At 56.3% G+C, this 21,035-nt stretch overlaps 2 long non-coding RNA genes across 2 annotated transcripts in view; both read left to right on the forward strand.

The window, feature by feature from the left end:
• The first annotated feature begins 1,898 nt into the window (after positions 1-1,898).
• On the forward strand, positions 1,899-9,162 carry LOC147572975 (uncharacterized). Its single transcript, XR_015245366.1, has 3 exons — positions 1,899-2,165; positions 6,142-6,249; positions 7,208-9,162. It is a non-coding gene; the product is annotated as an uncharacterized LOC147572975 (long non-coding RNA).
• Positions 9,163-11,866: 2,704 nt separating this feature from the next.
• Positions 11,867-21,035, forward strand: part of LOC147572976 (uncharacterized) — a 563,239-nt gene continuing 554,070 nt past the window's right edge. Inside the window, exon 1 of the long non-coding RNA XR_015245397.1 lies at positions 11,867-12,617. This is a non-coding gene — a long non-coding RNA (uncharacterized LOC147572976). The remainder of the gene's footprint in view (positions 12,618-21,035) is intronic.

Raw genomic sequence — 21,035 nt, forward strand, 5'->3', positions numbered from 1 at the left:
GGGGGCTCTGCCCTGACTCCTGGGATGCCTCCATCCAAGACGCTCCTTGGCCGGGAAGAGCCGTTAGGGCCTTTTATCACGGACTTTTCTCATTCCCTGCACCCTCCTTGCCTGCCCATGTGACTTCCTTGTCACCGGCCTCCGCTCCGTCCCGCCACTTCTGAGACCTGCTTTGTCACTCCCCCGAGGTAGCACAGAGAAAAGAGAACGGCCTGTGTAGTGAGGCCGGCTGGCTTTGAATTCTGGCTCCCCCGCTTACTAGCTGTGTGACTCTGGGAAAGTCGCTTGACCTCTCGGAACTTCTAGGCCTCATCTGGAAAGCTGCGGACAAAGGCGCATGGGGATGGTTGTGCGGATTAAGAGGACAGCGTATCGCCTAACGGAGCTCAGTTGTGGTGACAGTGTGCTGTGACCGCTGCTGGTGGCTCCTGGTCTTTGGTCTTCGTCTGCTCTTCTGCTGGGACCTGATGTGGTTGGCCCGGCATCCAGGGATGGCCTTGACAGGCCTCAGGACCGCCCTCCTCGTGTCCAGCATCCTGCCTCCAGGCCCCACCCCCCCACCCCCTCTGCCCTGCAGGTATTCCTAGCCTTCTGGCCACTTCCCCAGACCAGATGGCTTTCCCTGGTTTCCCTGAGGACACAGAGCCTGTCTGAGGCCCTCCACAGAGGGAGTGACTTTGGGGAGCACACACACACACACACACACACACACACACACATTCTTACACTCACACAAAAGTGCACACATACACCCGTAGAGCCAGAAGAGAGCTTGCTTTTGACAAGCTCACCCAGAATTTTGCAATCAGAGAATCCAGAAAGAGGCCCTTGCAATTCTAGCATTAATAAAGTTGAGTGTCGGGGCGCCTGGGTGGCTCCGTCGGTTAAGCGTCCGACTTCGGCTCAGGTCATGATCTCGCGGTCCGTGAGTTCGAGCCCCGCGTCGGGTTCTGTGCTGACAGCTCGGAGCCTGGAGCCTGCTTCTGATTCTGTGTCTCCCTCTCTCTCTGCCCCCCCCCACCCCGTTCATACTTTGTCTCTCTCTGTCTCAAAAATAAATAAACGTTAAAAAAATTAAAAAAAAAATAAAGTTGAGTGTCATTCTGAAAAATACCACTTTGCTGTGAATGGTACAGAGATGGGCTGGGGCATGCATGGGGAATCACCATCTTCAATGCTTAGTCCTTCTCAAGATCCATTCCAGCCCTGGGGAGGGGGCCTGAGCGGGGTCTCCCGGCCTCTTTTACACGTTTCTGCCCCGCGGGGGGGCTGAGGACAGGCTGTGCAGGACCCAAATCAGCTGGTGGACAGACGGGGACCAATCAGAGGCTGTTGCTGGGGAAACACTGCTCATGCCAATTCCTCTGGACTGGGGAGGGGGTGCCAGCCTGCCCGCCCTCCTCTCCTGCCCGCCCCCCCGCCTCTCAGTGGCCCAAATCCTGTCTCCTCTCTCTCTCTCTCTTTCTCATCCATTAATAGATGCTACCCCACAGATGTCTGATGTGAAATTGCACAGCAGTCTAGTGGGTCTGCTGTGGGCACAGGATTAGGTCAGCAAGGCTGAACATACCAGATTTTTATGACCCATCCATCCCTCTGGGGGTGAATTCAACATCACCCCATGCTACGCGGGAGGCAGGTGGGGGGTGCTGGTTCAGTCCAGCATTTTCCAGGACCTCTGCTGGGAGAATGGAGCCCCAGGCTCAGTGCCAGGTGACCGCGGGCAAGATTGGGTGCAGCCCCATTGGCCACGAGCAGCCGATCCGAGCTCCACACCTGCTCTGATGATGGACCCCACCGGGCTTTGGCAGCCGCGTTTCCTGAACTGACGCACGGCCCTGCTTCCGGGGGCCCGTGCTTGCAACATCTTTCCACCATAAAACCGCCATGGAAGTTAATTGCCTGCATCGCTTTGCAATTGAACAGGTCCATAAAATGTTCATTTGGTGCCGTCTCAGGGACTGAACGGGTGGCCAGTCGCTTGGCTTCGGGCGACAGCAGACATCTGGGGGGCGGTCCCTAGGCAGGGAGGCGTCTCCGAAATTGCTGATGTTGAGCGTTCGGAGGGACTTTCTCGGAGCCGTTCCAAAGTGCGTAGGAGCGACTGGTCATTTACTGGAATATTCCTGCCGGGGGCTGTGGAGGCTGCCAAGAGATATTTGCAAGTAAGTAGAAAACTTGTGTGTAGTTGCACGGGCAGGGTAACCATTGTCGGCTGCTGCTGCAAAGGAGCCTCGCATCCCAGTGCCTTGGACAACAAAGCTTTCCTCTTTTAAAAATTTTTATTTTTTAATGCTTATTCACTTTTGAGAGACAGAGAGAGACAGAGTGCAAGCAGGGGAGGGGCAGAGAGAGGGAGACACAGAATCCGAAGCAGGCTCCAGGCTCTGAGGGGTCAGCACAGAGCCCGACGTGGGGCTGGAACCCACGAACCGCGAGATCATGATCTGAGCTGAAGTCGGACGCTTAACTGGGAGCGGCCCAGGCGCCCCAATGGTAGTTTTAACTTGCATTTCTTTGGGTCGCCTCAAGGTTAAACCATTCAAAAGCAGGCATTCCCTTTTGTGTGAAGTGAGTTTCCTCTTTGGAGGAAATGGCTTATTCTGATGGGTTCCCACGGCCAGACTCATGGTAGTGTCATTTTAAGACTTTGAAATGAGCACTTTGTTGGTAAACTTTGCAACAATTATTCACACCAGCAGGTCCCTTTTCATTTTAATTGTACTACTGTCAGATTGTGTGTGTGTGTGTGTGTGTGTGTGTGTGTGTAAGCCCACCAGGGGGCTTGAACTCATAACCCTGAGATCAAGATCTGAGCTAAGGTTAAGAGTCCCATGCTTAATCAACTGAGCCACCCAGTGCCCCAATCTTTTATGTGTATTTATTTATTTATTTATTTATTTATTTATTTATTTTTAAAATGTTCATTTATTTTTGAGAGGAGAAGGACAGAGAGAGGAGACACAGAATCCGAAGCAGGCTCTAGGCTCTGAGCTGTCCACACAGAGCCTGATGCTGGGGCTCGAACTCATGAACTGTGAGATCATGACCTGAGCCGAAGTCGGATGCTCAACCAACTGAGCCACCCAGGCACCCCGATTACTTAATTTATAGTATTAAAGAACTTCTTAGCAATTTGGAAAAACGTCATGTACACATTTATGCTGGATATCAAAAATATCCAAAATGGAGGGAGGAAAACTCTAAAATAGGTAATAGAATATTCTATCACTGACCTCTTATAATTTTTGGTAATTGTCCTAGCATGACACTTAGCGCATAGTAGATGCTTAATTAATATTTATGGCGTGATGGGGCGCCTGAGTGGCTCAGTCGGTTAAGCGTCCGACTTTGGCTCAGGTCATGATCTCGCGGTCCGTGAGTTCGAGCCCCACATCGGGCTCTGTGCTGACAGCTCAGAGCCTGGAGCCTGTTTCAGATTCTGTGTCTCCCCCTCTCCCTGCCCCTCCCCTGCTCAAGCTCCGTCTCTCTCTCCCTCTCTCTCTCAAAAATAAATAAACATCAAAAAATATAAATTTATGGCGTGACTTGTAAGCACTCAACACGAAAGACTTTCGGACAGGAGTTGGATTTTGTAAACTCCTTGGTATAGAGCAGTAACAGCTAACCAGCTGTATCCTGTGGCTCTGTTCACACAGCCGTCATGTGGCCCCAGGTACCCTGGCCACTGGACCTTTCTGAGGCCCATCGGAATGGTCAACTCCCGGCCCTTCAGAGTCCCGGCACGGGTTTGTCCTGCATGGTTGGTGACTGCCTGACACTGGCAGTTAAATACCTCGAACTGCACCCTTGGAGGGAGATGCCGTTTATTCCTTCTTGCCTTAGAGCCAAGGGAAGTAGGGGCCCAGAGAGAGGTTGGGACACTGGCCCAAGGTCACACAGGTAGGAGACAAGGGCCAGGACTCAAATTTCAGATCATCTGGCTCCAGAGGCAGTCCTGTGAACCATCCATCACCCAGACTCCGGAGGAGAAAGGCAACAGTGTAATCACTCGTGATGCTTCCTGAGGCCGCTTGGCTGGGCTTTCAGCCACCTTGGGTTGTTCTGGACTTTGGGGTCTCACAGCTCCAGTTAGAGCAGGGAGGATCCGAGGGTCCCTGAAGCAGGATCCCTGCTGTGTTTCTGAGTTGCAGGGTCCTCCCTCCCCACCCCTACCCCCATCCCTAGTGGCTCCCCACCCAGAGAAGCCAGCGGATGCCCAGTTCTTGCTCAGAAAACCTTGGAAGTCCAGAGTATTGGATTTGTTCTTCTCGATACTCTTAGCTCCTTCCCGGGAGCCTGCACAGGCCTGGGGAAGAAGGGACACCACCCTCTCTACCTCGATGGGAGTGTGGCCCCAAGGCGGTTCCGCCTGCTGGGGGCTGTGGTTGGAAGCCCGGAGGAGGTCTGCTCAGCCAGCTCTCTCTACGAAGGCCCAGACCTCCTGCTCATCCCTTCTGGAAGGTTCCCCCTCTGCATCTGCCAGGCCGGGCTAGGCAGAGGGGAGCTGGCTCGGGTTGGGCTGTTTTGTAGGCTGTTTGGGTGGGGCCCCCTGGGCTGGGGCCTGGCCTGGGCTGCACGGCGGGGGGCCCGGTGAAGCTTTGAGCTCCTTTGGCTCCTCGGAAGGGGTGGGGTGAACCTGCTGCTGGCTGTAGGGGGGTTGGAGCTGAGTAACTCAGGTTTTATGCTGGGCTGGGCTGGTGTTGGCTCTGACTTTGGTTGAATGTATCTTGGGCTGTGCTAAGCACAGGGCCGGGCTCTGGAAGGTTCCACACCAGACATTTTTAGTTGCTGGGATGGGCGGCTTGATGGGCCCGGCCTCTGGCCTGGCAGGACCAGGTGGACTGGTCCTACATGTCTTTGGATGAGCTGGGCTCCTGGTCTGGTCCGGGCTGGGTTGGGCCGGGGGTGGGACTCGGCAGGCACTGGGCTGGCCTGTCTTGCTCGCTTTCCTGGGCAGAGATGACTTCTGAGCTGGATTGGGAGGTATTTTTCCACTCGGCTCTAGAAATCAGGGGCTCAGGTTTCGGGTGCAAACACTGTGTCCCAGGTGAGGTGGGGGACATTCGGCCAAAAATACCTTGTGAAATCTTTGGGGACCATCCCACCACATTGCCCCCTCCCAGGAAGGAGGCGGCTGTCCCCGATCCTTGACCCAAGTGAGGCAGGGGTTAGTGGCATCCTGCCTGTAGAGGGGGCTCAGCTGGGAGTTGATAAGCAGGCTTGTTGAGATGGCCCTTCTACTCCTGCCTGTGTGACCTTGGGCCAGTGACTCAACCTCTCTGTGCCCTCACTTTCCTCATCTGTAAGATGGGATTAATAATACCCCCACCTACAGCGGACCTTTGCTGGGAAGTTGTCTGTGTCTGTATGCATCCATCTGTCCATCTGTCTCAGGAGTCTGAGTGCTCGTCTGTGGGGGCAAACGGACCCTTCTTGCTCCTGTGGTTCTCCCCAGGTTGGCCACAGAGCTGATGGGGCTATGAGAGGGCAGGGCCTTGTCCTTTCTGTCCAGAGAGGTCCACCCAGAATCACTGGGTCTTATCCCCTAAAGTCCCAATCCGCCGGGCAGAACGCTCACGGTCAGAAACCTCACAGACCCAGGGGGTAGTGGCCACACTTTATGCCGAGGAGAAAGGAGACTTGACAGAGGCTTTTATGCTGGTCCAGGCCCCCAGCCCCAGTCTGCCCACTTGGCAACAGGGCACAGAAGCCCCCAGGCTGGAGTCTGAGCGGAGGAAGCCAGGGGATGTGAGCGAGAGCCTATAATGACAGCCACCACGTGTCCCTTCAGGTAACACCAGGGTGGCCCCGAGCTGGGGTTGTGAACCAGGCTATATTTGTACGTGGTCTCTGGGAAAACAAATTAAAAACTCATTTTAAAGTTAACTTATTTTTTTTGGGAGACAGAGAGAGAGCACGAGTGGGGGAGGCAGAGAGGGGGGAGAGAGAGAATCCCAAGCAGGCTCCACGCCCGACACGGGGCTCGAACTTACGAACTGTGAGATCAGGACCTGAGCCAAAATCAAGAGTCAGCGTTTGACCAACTGGGCCACCCAGGCGCCCCCCCACCAAATCATTTTAAATTAAAATTTTAAATAATCATATTTTTTGTTTATCTTTCATGTGGCCCACTTCCAGTTAAGGTGCAAAACTGAAGCCTGATGGAAATGATGGTTTGCATGTCAGCGTCAGCTTGCGTGAGTGGCCACTGGGGACTGTGGTCTACATCATAAATTACTTTCCACGGTGAGTTCAGAGCAATTTTAAAAAGTACCCCCCAGTGCTGGGGCGCCTGGGTGGCTCAGTGGGTTGGGTGTCTGACTTTGGCTCAGGTCATGATCTCGTGGTTTGTGAGTTCGAGCCCCGTATCGGGCTCTGTGCTGACAGCTCAGAGCCTGGAGCCTGCTTCGGATTCTGTGTCTCCCTTTCTCTCTGCCCCTCCCCTGCTCGCACTCTGTCTCTCTCTCAAAAATAAAAACAAACAAACAAACAAAAGTACCCCCAGTGCATTTACCATGGTGCCTACCCAGACCAGAGTCCTCTCAGGTGGTTTCAATTTCTGACATTTTTGGGGGTGGTTGGAACTGAGCAGTCCGTGGGATTTATACTCGTCTAGAGGCTGAAGCTGGTGGGCAAATCCAGAATTTTCCAGGAGGGCCAAATTTTGCATAGCTTTATTCTTTTCACAAAGAATAGTAGATGGTAACACACAGCTTCATGGATTTTATGATTATAACTTTTTAAGATTCTTTCCCTGGGAGAAACAGATGGGCTCACTTGAAAATAAAACTGTCCTGGGGCCGTCTGGGTGGCCCAGTCGGTTGAGCATCCGACTCTTGATTTCGGCTCAGGTCATGATGTTGCAGTTCTGTGGGTTCGAGCCCCACGTCAGGCTCTGCACTGGGTGCATGGAGCCTGCTTGGGATTCTCTTTCTCTCTCTCTCTCTCTGCCCCTTCCCCATTTGCACTGTCTCTGTCTCTCTCAAAATAAATAAATACACTTGAAAAAGGAAAAGCAAAACAAAGCAAACTGTCCTGATCTGAGAAACAGTCCAGTCTGTTTCCCCTCCGTCCTCCATGGGGAGGTCAGGGGCTGAGGCTGAGCCCTGACCCCTCCTCACAGCTGGGGTCGCTCCATTCACAGTGGGTGTTCTCTGTACCCACTAACAGTTCACTTTGTTCCTGACTTTTCTGCCTTTTCCAGGAAAGCCTGGTAGCCGGGAGGATGTGCTGATTTTGGAGTCGGACAGTCTGGAAGTTTGACACCTGGCTCCATCACTGGATGGCTTTGGGCAAAGCAGAGTCTGTCTTCAGCCTGAGGCGGTGATCAATTTTCAGACTGTGCCCCGCCGTGGGGAAAAGACTTGAGCAGGCTGGCTGCCCCCATATACGTGTATTTGGAATTTTAAGTGATATGTGCGGATCCGAAACATAAAACACGCCCCCCCCAAGGCAGTGAACAAGGAGCGAGATACAAAATACCTGTAAATAGTTTCTGGGATATTCTTCCCTTGTATGAAGCATGCCGAGGTGGGGTGGAGCCTGAGCACTGCTGAACATTTCTAAAAGGAAGAGGGACAGGTTCAGACGCGTGCGTTTAGGTGGATGGTGCCACAGTATGAATGCAGCTCGGAGGCAAGACCAGGGAGCAGACGGGTGATGCCGAAGTTGCTGCAGGAGATGTGCCCGAGGAACTTGCAGCCAGGATGCAGGAGAGCTCTGGGTTGCGGACCAATTTGAGAGACGGATCGGATGTGGGGCGAGCGGATCGGAGAGGTGCTTGGGCTGACCTGGTTTCTAGCTTGGGGCACTAAAACCTAAAGCGCGCGGACCCTCGACTCCAGTGGCCTCGGCCCCGGCAGGAAGCACGAGTCGGTGGCTGGGCGCAACACGTGAAGACCCGGTCAAGTTCAGATGCCTTGGAAACTCCTCCGTGTGGCCAGAGAAAGCCCGTGGAGTTGAGCCTGCGGATTTGTTGGGACCTGGAAGCCAAGGAGGTTTGGGGTGACCGCCCATATTGAGATGACCGGGGAGGCAGTAAGGATGCTTAAAATCAGCTTTCTCTTTGGAGCTGGCGCACCCAGAGGGGGTGGCCGAGGCACCTGTCTCCCCTCTTCCCTACTGGCATTGCCAGCCCATGGTCAGGATTTATTAGCTCTTACTCCCCATCTCCCACCTTACAGGGTGCAAAGCAGCTAAAACACAAGTACAGACTCTGATGTGATGGAGGGAGGGATGTGTGCCTTCCTTCCTCCTGCCCCTCCCTGCACCCCTGCCCGCCACAGGTGACTCTGAGGGCCATGGGACCCTCCTAGGGCTTCTCTGTCCAGGCCCCACCCCAGCCCCCAGCCCTGGATGGCACCTCGTCTTAGCTGCTGCCCCGTCTTACTAGTAGAGGAAGCAGGACTTGAGGGGGGTGGAATTACTTACCCAAGGTCACCTGGGAACTGGGAGGCACCTAATCATGGGCTGGGACTGTCCCTGTGAGGCACAGCACCTAGGACCGGCCTGTGAATCAGGGAAGGACAGGAGGAGGTCACCCTCCCACTGACAGAGGGACAGAGGGACAGCAAGGAGCAGAGAAAAAGGTAAGGCGAGCCAGAGGCCGGAGCCTCTCCTGCAGCCCGGGTTTGCCAGCCTGGCCTGTTCCACACCGCATCTGAGCTACAAGCCCCTCGGAGGGTGCCTGACCCTGGGAGTGGGAACTGGGGACCCCCGGGCTGGATCTTGCTATCTTCAAAAAAAAAAACTGAAATAATTTCCAACTTCCTGTTGCAACAATAGTATAAAGACGAACGATTAACATTTTGCCACATTTTGCTTCTAGCATGTCCATGACTTTTTTTTTCCCTTCACCAGTTGAGGCTTAGTTTTAGACCTCATGCCTCTGACCCTTAAATACGTCAGCAGGTGTATCATAAGAGTAAACGCGTTCTCCGTCAAAATGCTGTTGTCCAATTCGACTTTGGTACAATACCATTGTCTACTCTACAGACATATTTACGTTTTGGCATTTTCTCCCCCAGACGGTCCTTCCTGGCGATCCTTTTTCTCCCTCACCTGATCTAGCATTTAATCCAAGACGGTACTTGCCCTGTGTGTGTTTTCCTTTCACCTGCACTAGTTCAACTCTCTCTGTCTTCTTTCCATCTTGGTACGTTTGAGAAGCTATTTTGTGGAATGTCCTATTTTGTGGGATGGCCCCCAGGTTGGGTTGGTCTGATGCTTTCCAAGCAAGTTACGCCTTCCCGGCAGGAATAATAGGAGATGCGTGAAAAACATGAAGCTGGTGGCAAATAAAACTCTGAAAGATTTTACATTCTGTCTCATTCTCTGGGTCTTCTTGTGAACTAATAGCTCTGTTCCGCGCCCTCCCCCCCACCCTTCCCGGAGCCTGGGGTCCTGCTGGAGCTGGTCAGGTGGTCTGTAGACGGGGCAGGGGCACTAGGGTACCAGCTCCTCACCTGGCCTGCTCCCCTCCTCTGGGTGAGCCCACCTGGCCAGGTGGGCACTGAGTGTGCGCTTCCTGATGGGCCCGCCATTTTCGGTTAAGACAACCATAGAAGCTTCTAGAAGCAGTAGGAGCCCCATAGGCTCACAGCAGGTGCAGGAGCCCTCCGGACCTGGAGCCGCCCCCATTTTGTGAGTGTAATCACAGAGAAGTGGGTTTGGATCTTACTCACCAAGTTTTGTTTACACAGCTACCCAAGAATCAGGCATTGGCTACTTTGAGCCACTGCATCCTGTTGGTGTGTAGTTCCGGGAGGAGGGAAGGTGTGAACGTTTTCGGGGGTGTGGGCTGCTTGGGCCCCCTCTCCCGCCTTCCGCTCCCCCCCCTTCCCCTCCACCTGTCTTCTCCTTTTCTTGCTGTTCATCCGTGTGAACACTAGGTGGCAGTGGTCCCCCATTAATAACCCAGGGAGCCCCAGCCGCTGCAGCGCGTGCGCAGCGCAGGTGGCTGCCCCCCCCCCCCCCCCCCCCAGCAGCCAGTCTGGTGGCTTTCAGCTCTTTCCAGCCTTGGAATCCTGTCTTCTGGTGACATCTTTTTCCCACCCACTCTCAAAACGTTGAGATACAATTCACATACCATAAGTGCACCCCTTGAGAGCGTACAGCTCAGTGGTTTTTACTGCATTCACCGGGTTGTGTGACCCTTTTCTGCTAATTACAGAACGTGTCACTCTGGTAAGATCTCACACGGAAGGCGGATATGGTGGAACAGGCTAGGCAGGATTTTTTTTCTGTTGCTCTGGCTGGGGAAAGAAGCTACCGCGCCCCTCCGCGCCCCTCACACTGCACGGAGAGCTGCAGATTTTTGGGGCCACCCACCCCCTTGGAGACAGACGGTAGAAGAACACCGGTTCAGCGTGCTTCCCTCTGGTGCGGATTGCGGATGCTGTGTTTTTTACAGCTTGATGGCTTGTGGCAGCCCTGTGTCGGGCAAGTCGTTCGGTGCCACGTTTCCAACAGCATTTGCTCGTTTCGTGCGTCGGGGTCACATTTTGGTCATTCTCGCAACATTGCTCATTTTTTTCGTTAGTGTATTTGTTAAGGCGATCTGTGACCAGTGATTATGACTCCCTCTCATCTCAGATGATGGTTAGCATTTTTTACCAATAAAGTATTGTTTAAAGTTATTTATTTATTTTGAGAGAGAGCACAAGTAGGGTAGGGGTAGAGAGAGAGAGAGAGAGAGAGAGAGAAGGGGAAGAGAGAATCCCAAGCGGACTCTGAGCTGTCAGCGCGGAGCCCAACGTGGGGCTCAAACTAAGTGGTGAGATCATGACCTGAACCGAAACCAAGGGTTGTATGCTTAGCTGGCTGAGCCACTCAGGCGCCCCATAAAGTATTTTTTAAATTAAGATCTGTCCATTGTTTTTCTAGACATAATGCTATTGCAGACTTAATAGGCTACAGTTTAGTGTAAACATAACTTTTACACGCACTGGGAAGGCAAAAAAGCCACTTGACCTGTTTTATTGCCATATTCGCTTTACCATAATGGTCTGCACCCAAACCTGCAGTATCTCCAAGGTATGCAGTCTTTGCTTCCCGCCCCTCTTTGGGTCTATGGCATCTGACGGTGGAGGGGAAGGGAAGGGGCATAACTTGAGGTAAAGGGCTTTCTCCAAGGCCTCCCTGTGGCATTTCCCTCCCCTGTCCCGGGAGCAAGTGAGAGAGCAGGAAAGGCTCGCTGGAGGAGGTTGGGGGCGGCGGTGGGGCGGGGGGCGCCCTCCCCGCTCCTGCCCTTGCTAAGCTGTGAGTCAGCTCGTGGACTCTTGGCCCTGCCATCAGACTGGCCTGCAATGGGCTGGTGGGTTTATTGGGAAAAACTGACGTGGCTGCGGACCTTCCGGTGTAGGGAATTCTGCAGGGGCGAGACACCCCCCCCCCCCCCCGCCCCCCGGCCCAGTTCTCTGCGGCTCTGGGAGGAGACCCCAGGGATTCCGTGGCTAGCTCCACGGGGAGAAGGTGGAGGGGGACTCGAGCCTGGGTGTGCGAGGGGCTGGGAGCATCGCCCGCTGGCTGTCCCTCTCTCTGCGGCTGCCCCCAGCATGGAGCAGGCTGCGTGCAGCTTTACTTACACCGCCGCGCACCCTGGGTAAACACAGCGCTCGCTCCGCAGTCCACGAACCGCTTCTAGCGTTCCCTCAAGTTCAGTTGGGGCCATTGACTACTTCCGGCCAGGTGACCGAGTCACTTCTGGGCCGAGGCAATGCCCGGCGGCTGCGCCTGCTCCCTCTCTTGGCTTCTGCCGGAGCCGCACCCGGACGGTCGGAGGACGGCGCGTGCTCACGGCGCATGCGCACCAGCCCGTGGCGTGGTGGGGGAGGGGCGTGGGGGACGCCGCTGAGGGGCCTGATGGCGGCTGCCGTTCCTCGTCCTGACCGACACCTGCGCCGCCTTTGCAGGGACCGCCACGAAGGACGAAGACCACCTCCGAGCGGGACCCGCCGGCGGGGGGCTGCTCGTTACCAAGGCAACCGCTCCTTCTCGGCACCCCAAACACTGCAGAGGGGCCAGGGCCGTGGAAGCAACCAAAAGAGCGCCCTCCGGCCCCGCCTCGAGGCCCTTGGCGGGAAGAGGAGAAGACGAGCGGTGCCGGGACTGGACTGCAATAACTGGAAGCACCTGGAACGTGATGGGGCCCTCAGAGAAGCCCCTGCAGGGGTGGGGTGAGGAGGGGAGTCCACCGAGCGTGGCCCGGGCAGCACACCCTGCGGCTTCGCCCTTGCTGCCCCTGCTCGGTGGGGCGCCCCTTCTGGCTCTGGAACTGGTTCCCGGGACACGCAGGGATGCTGTGGAGGACGCAAGGCCCGGCGGGTGGGCGCTTGGAGGCCACCCTCTCTGGGGCCCGCCCCGCCCCGCCCCTCCGCGGACGCGCTCGGGCCGGCCGCGTGGAGCACGGGTGGAGCGCCGCCGAAGAAGCCCGGCCCGCTCGCTGCTCAGGCAGCTCTCGCAGGCGGCAGCGTCGTGGCTCCGGCGCGGGATGGCGCCCGTGGCCGCCGCGTCCCAGCGCCGAGGACGGACGGAGCCCGCCCTCCTCTTCGCCCATCAGCCGTGCCGTGGCCGCCAAAGCCACCCAAGAAGGGGCCACCGCGGTGGTGAGGAAGGTGAGTGCCCCTTCTCCATCCCTAGAGCGTGCCCGGAATCCCGCACGAGTGGGTCGGTGACATCCAGGTCGCCTCGTTCGCGTCGCCTGTGCTTAACGTCTGGCCGACTAGCATCCGTTCTCTGTTCGCTGCTTGGGTCCGCTGCTGGGACTCGCTCCCTGCCCCGGAGCAGTTTGCAGCCTGGAGTGTGTGTGGGGGGGACGCGTGCACATGCATGCACACACGTGCACACACCACACACACGTATACAGGCGCACACGCATCCATGCTCACGTGCACGCGCTCCCACACGCACACACGTGCACACACGTTCGCATGCACACACGCACAGAGTGCTGGGGAGAGTGCTAGCTAGGCCAAGGTCTTGCTCCTGCTCCCAGGCCAGAGAGAAGCTGGAGGACATCGCCTGCCCCTACGAGGTCTGTGCAAAGGCCCTGTGGGGTGCAGTGGTGAGGGCTTTCCTCGAGGCCCAGTAGCGGGAGGAGTCTGACCGTGGACGAGTGGAGACACAAGAGGTCGGCCCTGAAGGAGCCCAGCTGAGCTCTGGGTCGGGAGGGTAAGAAGGGGCCCGAAGAGGAAGCAGTTTCTTACTTGAGCAGCATCAGAACCGCCCAGAGAGCCTGCCAAAACCTGGAGTGTGGCTCCATCCCGTGTGTTTCTGATTCAGCGGGTCGGGGGGCATCACGAATTCGTTGGCTTTCCATACATTCCAGTGGAAGCTGGTGCCGCTTCGGGATGATTGGCTTGGAATCTGGAGGCTGGAGGCTCCGGAGAGAGCTGGGCTGTGGGGCGGGAGGAATCTGGCGAGTGGTCTGGGTGGGGATGGCTCGTCCGCCTCCTGTTGGGGGGGGGGGGGCTAGTGGATGGAAGAAGGGGGGGCACACCTACAACGGGGGACCGCCTTTGCTGCCGCATCACCCTCCCCGCCGCCGTCTGCTGAGGTCTCACCACGGGGCAGGCACGGCGCTGAGTGCCCGCTTCCTGTGCTCTGTCCACGTGAGAAGCGGGGTGACCACTGCACGGCTCACTTTCTAAGGTCACAGGAGGATTAAATGCGACCTCGCCACACTGTGGTGGCTGTCACATTCCCTGGGGGCACAGAAGCCATCCATAAAAATCTGTTTTCCCCTTGGTAAAGGAGGCGTCTAACTCTGGTTCCGTCACCTCCTGTGGGAGGCAGGATAACAGTCCGCCTAGATGTCCGTGTCCTGACCCAGAACCTGCGGATACGGTAGTTTGCATGGCAGCGGGGGGACTTTGCAGGTGACCGTGGTGAGGGCCTTGAGATGGAGATACCATCTTGGGTCATTCACGTGGGCTCAAAGTAGCCACAGGGGTCCTTTGTAAGGAAGGAAGGAAACAGGATTATTGGAGACAGTAAAAGATGTGATGATGAGGTGGGGGTGGGGGGTAGAGAGAGAGAGAGAGAGAGAGAGAAGCTACACTGAACTGGCTTTCAAGACACAGGAGGCGCCATGAACCAAGGAGTGGAGGTAGCCTCTAGAAGCTGTCCATGTCGAGGAAATGTGTTCTCCTCTAGAGCCTCCAGAAGGAGCCAGCCCCGCTTACCTCTCGATTTTAGGACCTCTGACCTCCAGAACCGGAGGAGGGACAGGTCCCCACGGTTTTCAGCCATTGCCCCGGTAGGAACTTGTTACAGCAGTAACGAGAGGCCAATACCTCTTGGTTCCTCTGTTCTGCCTCCGTCTTCCGACCCTCTTCCTCTTTCCAGACGGTTCGGTCCACAAGAAACTTCCTCGGGGAAGCCTCCTTCATTTCCCCAAGTAAATAAATACCCCTGCCCTTCTAGCTCCCCAAATGTTTTCGAACAGCAACATCACGATCGTGGAAGTGCGTAAACGTTTTGCGTCATGACTGGTGAGCGGTTTCCTCACTGGTTCCAGACTCGGCTCTGAGAGGGCGCGGCTGTGTTCTCCCCAAATGTGTCATCAGCTGACTCTGCAGAGCCTCTGAGAACGGTTGGGAGATGCAGGGACAACCGGGCCTCCATTTGTGTGCACCGTTCTCCCGGGTGGGCAGTGCCGGGTGCTGGGGACAGAATGTGACCGGGTGGAGGGACTGGAGAAATCCCATCCCCATTGGAGGGGCAGGGAGAATGAACATAAAATGCGTGCAACTTAATTCACGGTTTCAGTAGTCAAATTCTTGGAGACAGAAAGCAGAGTGGTGGGGGTGGGGGGACCAGGAGAGAGGGTGGGGGGTGAACGGTGAATACGGACAGGGTTTCTGTTTGCGAAGACAAAAAAGTCCTGGGGACGGAGGGTGTTTACGGGGGCACAACAGTGCGAATGGATTAATGCCACTGAACTAGGCACTGGAAGATGGTTAAGGTGCTACATTTTATGTTATGTGTATTTTGCCACGATTGAAAAAACCAGCCTGGGGCGCCTGGATGGCTTAGTGGGTTAAGCGTCCGACTCTTGATTTCGGCTCAGGTCATGATCTCATGGTTCCTGAGATCGAGCCCCGAGCTGGCCTCTGCACTGACAGTGTGGGGCCCGCTTGTGCGCTCTCTCTCTCTCAAAATAAATAAACATAACAACCCTACCCTGTATCTAAAACAATAAAAAGTGTCTGCGGGACCCAGCATTTGTGTCCATGCACTAAAAGTCTTCACTCTCTTAAAAAAAAAAAAAAGAAATTAATTCATGGTGTCAGGCCATGCTGGGAGAAATGTCAAGAATGTTCCAGTCCAGTCAGACATGAAGAACCAAGGACCTGCCCTGTCCCAACCTGGAGTTTCATGAGAGGGAGCTGCATTTCTGGGGGAGGGAGCTAGGGAGGTGACCCTCCTGGGGTCACAGGGGTGGGCAGGGCCTCCTGGACTCAGGGCCAGGCTTCTGAGGGGTTCCTGGCAGGGGAAATTCTACTAGTAGGATGTTTATTTAGGGGCACCTGGGTGGCTCAGTTGGTTAAGCGTATCTGATTCTTGATTTTGGTTCAGGTCGTAATGTCACAGTTGGTGAGTTCGAGCCCCGCCTCTGGCTCTGCACTGACAGTTCGGAGCCTGCTTGGGGTTCTTCCTCTCTCTCTCTCTCTCTCACTCGCTCAAAAGAAAGAAATAAGCTTAAAAAAAAGAAAGATTTATGGACCTCATTCTCTAGCTCTGTGGCAGGACCACCGTTTTCACTTGAGGACACCAGGGCTCCACGGGGTTTGGGGTCCCAGAGCTGAGATCCCGCCAGTGTGGCAGGACTTCTGAAGTCGTTCAGGAAGACAGCTGGCCCCTGGGAAGGGGCGGGGGTGGCAGGCTGGGGACTGGAGGCAGCTGGGCCAGGGCCGAGGACCAGAAGGCCAGGCTGAGTCACCAGCAGGCCGAGCAGATACCGGGGGCGCTCCTGACAGCCACCAGGTGTCTCTCTTGATTCGTGGAAAAGGTCTGCAGGCTCCCTGTGCTCGGCTCCCGGGAAGACCCCGGCCTGCGGGCCTGCCGTGTCCCACGGTGGGGTGGGAGCGAGGGTCTGCTGTCCCTTGAGCTGGGCAGCAGCTATCGGCCACATCCCCGTCCCTGCAGCCCTTGCTTCTGTCCCCACCACCAGGATGTGGGGCAGCGTTAAATGTGGCTGCAGGTGCAGACCGTGGGGCACGGCGCAGGCACAGCCCGAGGTGTAGTTCGCCGTGGTCTGTGGAGCGATGATCATTCGGGACCCCCAAAGCTTTGGCGGGCCAGAGTGACCCGTCGGGCCTCGGCTGGGAACAGGAGCCTTGGAAGGCGAAGATCTTTCTGGCACTTCCGCGGTCGAAAGAATAAGTGATGGACTGGATAGGGGCGTCCCTGTGCAGCTGGGCAGTGGGAGAGGCAGTGGTTTTTTTGGCTTAACCCTCCTCCTTGGGGCTGAGATGGCCCCTCCAGAGCCCTTCTGCCCACTGCCTGACCTGGTCGTGAAGGACTCCGCTCCCAGGCGCCTGACTGCAGGGCTCTCAGAGCGAGTGTGTGTGTGTGTGTGTGTGTGTGTGTGTGTGTGTGTGAGACCCAGGCCTCCCATTTCCCCTCACGCCTCCCTCCCCTTCGCCACCGCCTCTCCAGCAGCTCAGCCCAGAGGGGCAGGATGGGGAGGTGGTGCCTGTTTCTCTCTGTTCTAGAAGGGCTCACTGTCTGCCCTGCTAATCCAGACAGAGCAGCCCAGCGGCACCCTGTCCGTCTGCATAGACAGCCACATTTACGGAGGGCCTGCTGTGTAGATGGACACTGGGTCAGCTCCCGAAGGGTTGGTAGCCAAGTGGGGAGGCAGCACGAGACAAGTAGACCAGTAAATGAACCAGCATGTTTCAGATGGTGGGGCTGTTCCAAGGGGGAATAAAATGAATAAAATGAGGATGGGGCTCTGGAGAGGGAAGAGGACAAGCAGGTGGGCGGGAAGATAGTCTCTGCCGGCTGTGACCTGATGGATGAGAAGCTGGCCAGCCATCTGGGGGGAAGCACACGGAACAGCAAGTGCAAAGGTCCTGGGGTGGAGGGGAGCCTGGCGTGTGAGAAGGCCAGCATGGCTGGAGCACCGTTGATGGGGGAGTGGCCCCTCATGAAGTCAGAGAGATGGCAGGGCCCAGCTTATGCAGGGCCTGTGAGAGAGTGGAGACTTGATTCTCACGGGGATGAACAATCTGATTCACTTGTATATGTGTGTGTTTGCACATGTGTGTGCTTGGGGAACAAACAGGCAGATGATGACGATAAATACTTATTGAGCACTTGCTGTGTACTAGGTCCTGGGCTAAATACGTCATGCGTGATCTCATTTTTAACGTGGGGCAGGAAGTTATGATTATTAGCTACCATCTACCCATTTCATAGATGGAAAAACTGAGGCAGAGTCTCTGTTCCTGCTCCCCTAGCTGTTCCTTATCCCAAAGACATTTCTACAAAATGATGTCATTGTCCTTGGGAAGAGGAGTCTGAATGGGTGATCGGGTCATGCCATGGGCCTTTCTGGGCCCTAAATCGCAGCCCCTGGGGGGAGCCACACGGGGCGGGCAGGGAGGCAGGGAGGCCGACCCTGGGTCTGGAGAAGCCTCTCAGCTCCAGCCGCGTATGTTCAACGGGCTTTGTTATCCAGATGGAAAATCTAGCAGGAGAGGATGAACTTGGTGTAACCAGCCTCCTTGTCTCCATTTCTCTGCGTGTCTGCTCTCCCCTGGGTCCGCCAGCCCCTAGAGAGGAGGGGGGCTGGATGCTGTGGCTCCTGGCCCTTACGGTGCCCAACAGGGACAAGGCAGAGAGGGAGCCGGGAGGGCAGGGCCTGCTCGTGGAGGCAGCTGCGGTGGCTGCTGCTGGGGGTGCAGCAAGGCTGACCCCTGTTCTTTTTTAAGTTTACTTATTTATTTTGAGGGAGATGGAGACAGCGTGAGTGGGGGAGGGGCAGAGAGAGAGAGGGAGACAGAGAATCCCAAGCAGGCTCCGTGCTGTCAGCACGGAGCCCGATGCGGGGCTCGAACCCACGAACCCAGAAGATCGTGACCTGAGCTGAAAGCAAGAGTTGGGCGCTAACCGACTGCGCCACCCAGGTGCCCCTGTGGAGGCCTGTTCTTGATGTGGGGTGGGAGGGCTGGGCGGAGGGGACAGGCGTCCCAGCGGCTGTCGGCTGTTGCTTCTGAGGACAGTCCTTGGGAGAGGAAGGGGAAGCACGTGCCCACTTTTGCCCCACTGGGCGTTAACTACCTCCCTTCCAGGCGCACGCGCACGGGCGAATGTGGCAGCGTATTTGGCGATGACTTTCAGTGGCCTGGCGCTCCTGCTCTTGGCTGCGATAGGAAGGTGACGGCACATTCCTGCTGAACTGTTCGCGCTAATAGGGGTCTCGTGGTCACACGCCTCACACTGTGTCGGAACAGATGTTCCAGGCAGGACCCCGCAGGGCCATCAGGGCCCCCGTTCCAGCCCGAGGACGCCAGGGCTCTGGGCTGGCAGGGTTCCGGGGCTGAGGTCCCTGCCTGCAGAGAAGCAGGCTTGCTCACGCCTGCCCGACCCCCAAGCAGTGTCTGGGGAAGACATCAGGCTCCCCAGAAATCCTTTAGCTTCGCCAGGGAGTTCTCCGTGCCCCAGCGTGGTCTCCCTTTTTGTCCGGAAAGTGGCTCCGTGGGTGGGAGCTATCCCTTTTGAGCTGTGGCTTGGCCACACTGGGAGAACATTGCCCGGGGTCTGTTTCATTTCCACCAAAGGGAGGGCCCTGATGGCTGGTCTGGCTTTGGGTGACAGGCACTTCCACGAGTGGGGGAACTGCCTTCTCAGCTGCCTTTTTTTCTTTAAAGTTTATTTACTGTTGGGAGAGAGAGAGAGAGAGAGAGAACATGAATCAGGGAGGGGCAGAGAGAGAGGAGACAGAGAATCCGAAGCAGGTTCCAAGTAGTTGTCAGCACAGAGCCCGATGCGGGGCTTGAACTCACAAACTGCGAGATCATGACCTGAGCTGAAGTCGAGTGGGACGCTTAATTGACTGAGCCACCCAGGCATCCCCTCAGCTGCTTTTGGGGTGGGGATGGCCTTGGGCGCACACTTGCTCAGCACAGTCCCTGTTTCTGGTTTTTGTCCCTGTGTGGGTGATAACCTGATTTGCTTCTCTCCTCTTATAGAACATTTGACTTTCTTTCTGAGGTCACAACCTTTCCTTTATCCCTGGGGGCGGGTTTGGAAATGCCTTCCCTTAGCCTAGAGATGGACCGGAGAAAAATGAGCTAAACATGTTCGGCTAGAAAAGGAAGCACCTGGTCCCTCTCCTTTCTTTTCGAGATAGGAAAATAATGATTCTTATAAAAATAGTGGACAGTGTTGATGGGCACCTCGTGGCCAGGCTCTGTTCTGGACACTGGGGAGCGGGTTCCTCTCGCTCGGGGTCTCAGAGTGGAGTGGGAAACACTGAGAAAAAAGCAGTGAGGTAGAGAGGCAGGTTGGAGGGGCTGCTGTGGGGACCGAGGCTGGGTGTCTCACTGACCTCAGGAGGGGAGCCCATGGTCCTGCAGAGACCCAGAAGAACCAGTGGCTGACAGACAACCTGCTGAAAGATGCTTTCTCTCAGAGCCCAGTGCAAAGTGCTCCTGGAGCTCATGGGGGAAGAGCAATGAACTCACACTGGGGGTTGGGGGCTTTCTAGAGGAGGGGAGAGGGCATTCCCTGCAGAGGGCGCAGCCTGTGCAAAGGCCCGGTGGTGAGGGCAATGGCTCAGGGTGGTGGGACAGCGGGGAGAGGGGATGGGGTGAGAAGCTCAGGATGGGTAACCAGGGTGTGGGTCTGGAGTGTCTTGTGCCCCATGGTGACAGGGTAGCCCCCGTCGGGAGTGGAGAGGGGTGTGGTGCCGTGAGCTGAGGCCCTGGATGGTGTCCCCGGAGGGTGGACTGAGTTCATGAGGCGTGGGTCCCACCGGGGCAGGCACGGCGCCGAGGGCTGGCCGAGACTTGGCCGAGTCAGTGCACGGGGGTGTCTCCCACACAGGGCTCGTTTTCTTCATTTAGCAAACATTCGGGAGCAGGTGCGTGTGCCAGACCCATGGTCCCAGGGGGCTGGGATGAGGACAGGCTGAGTGTGGGCCCATCTCAGCCCTGCGAGGATCTGCCCCAGAGGCAGCGGAGGTGACTCAGGGAGGGTGCTGAGCTGGGAGTCGGATGACGGGGTTTGGGGGTTGGACTTAACCATTTCCTGTCACTCTGTTGGGCTCAGCATGTCGGGCCTCTTTGGGCCCTGGTTTCTTATTTATGTATTTACTTACTTACTTAGAGAGAGTGCAAGCCGGGGAGGGGCAGTGAGAGAGAGAAAGGGAGAGAGAAAGAGAGGATCCCAAGCAGGCTCCCGTGCGGTCAGTGCACAGAGCCCGAGGGGGGGCTCGAACTCACGAAACCATGAAATGACCTGAGCCGAAATCAGACGCTTAACTGACTGAACCACCCAGGCGCTCCGGGGCTCTGGTTTCTTAGAGTTTGTGAGCTATTTTTCCTAACGGTCTTTTCCCCAAGACCAAGAGGCTGGGATAGTGCTAGAACTACGGGCTCTTCTGTGGGACGGGAGCAAGACAGAGAAACAATTTCTCAGAAGGGGGGACATAAAGGCAACAGAGGGCAGACTTCGTGAGTGTCACAGCCGTGCTGGCCCCGTGGGGTGGAGTAGGGTCAGGGGGCAGCAGAGCTGGAAGGGAACCTGTCCAACCCTCCCATTTTACAGATGGGAAACCAAGGGCCCGAGATGGGAGCAAATCTCCCAGCCCAGGTCTCTTCTCCGGAGAGGGTGCCACTTCTCTGCTCTTATGTGGGTGTCAGGCTCGATTAGCCTGGGAAGGAAAAGAGTGAGGAGGGCACCTGGGGTCTCTCAGCCTGAAAGAAAATTCCAGAAGTCCTCAGGGGTATGGGGATCCTGGGTTCTGGGGAGGCTCCAGACTGACCTGCCTGCCTCAAGCTGGCAGACGGTGGACAGTG

Source organism: Puma concolor, chromosome E3 (assembly GCF_028749965.1).
Source record: "Puma concolor isolate L17-30 chromosome E3, mPumCon1.1.hap2, whole genome shotgun sequence".
Classification (NCBI taxonomy): Eukaryota; Metazoa; Chordata; class Mammalia; order Carnivora; family Felidae; genus Puma; species Puma concolor.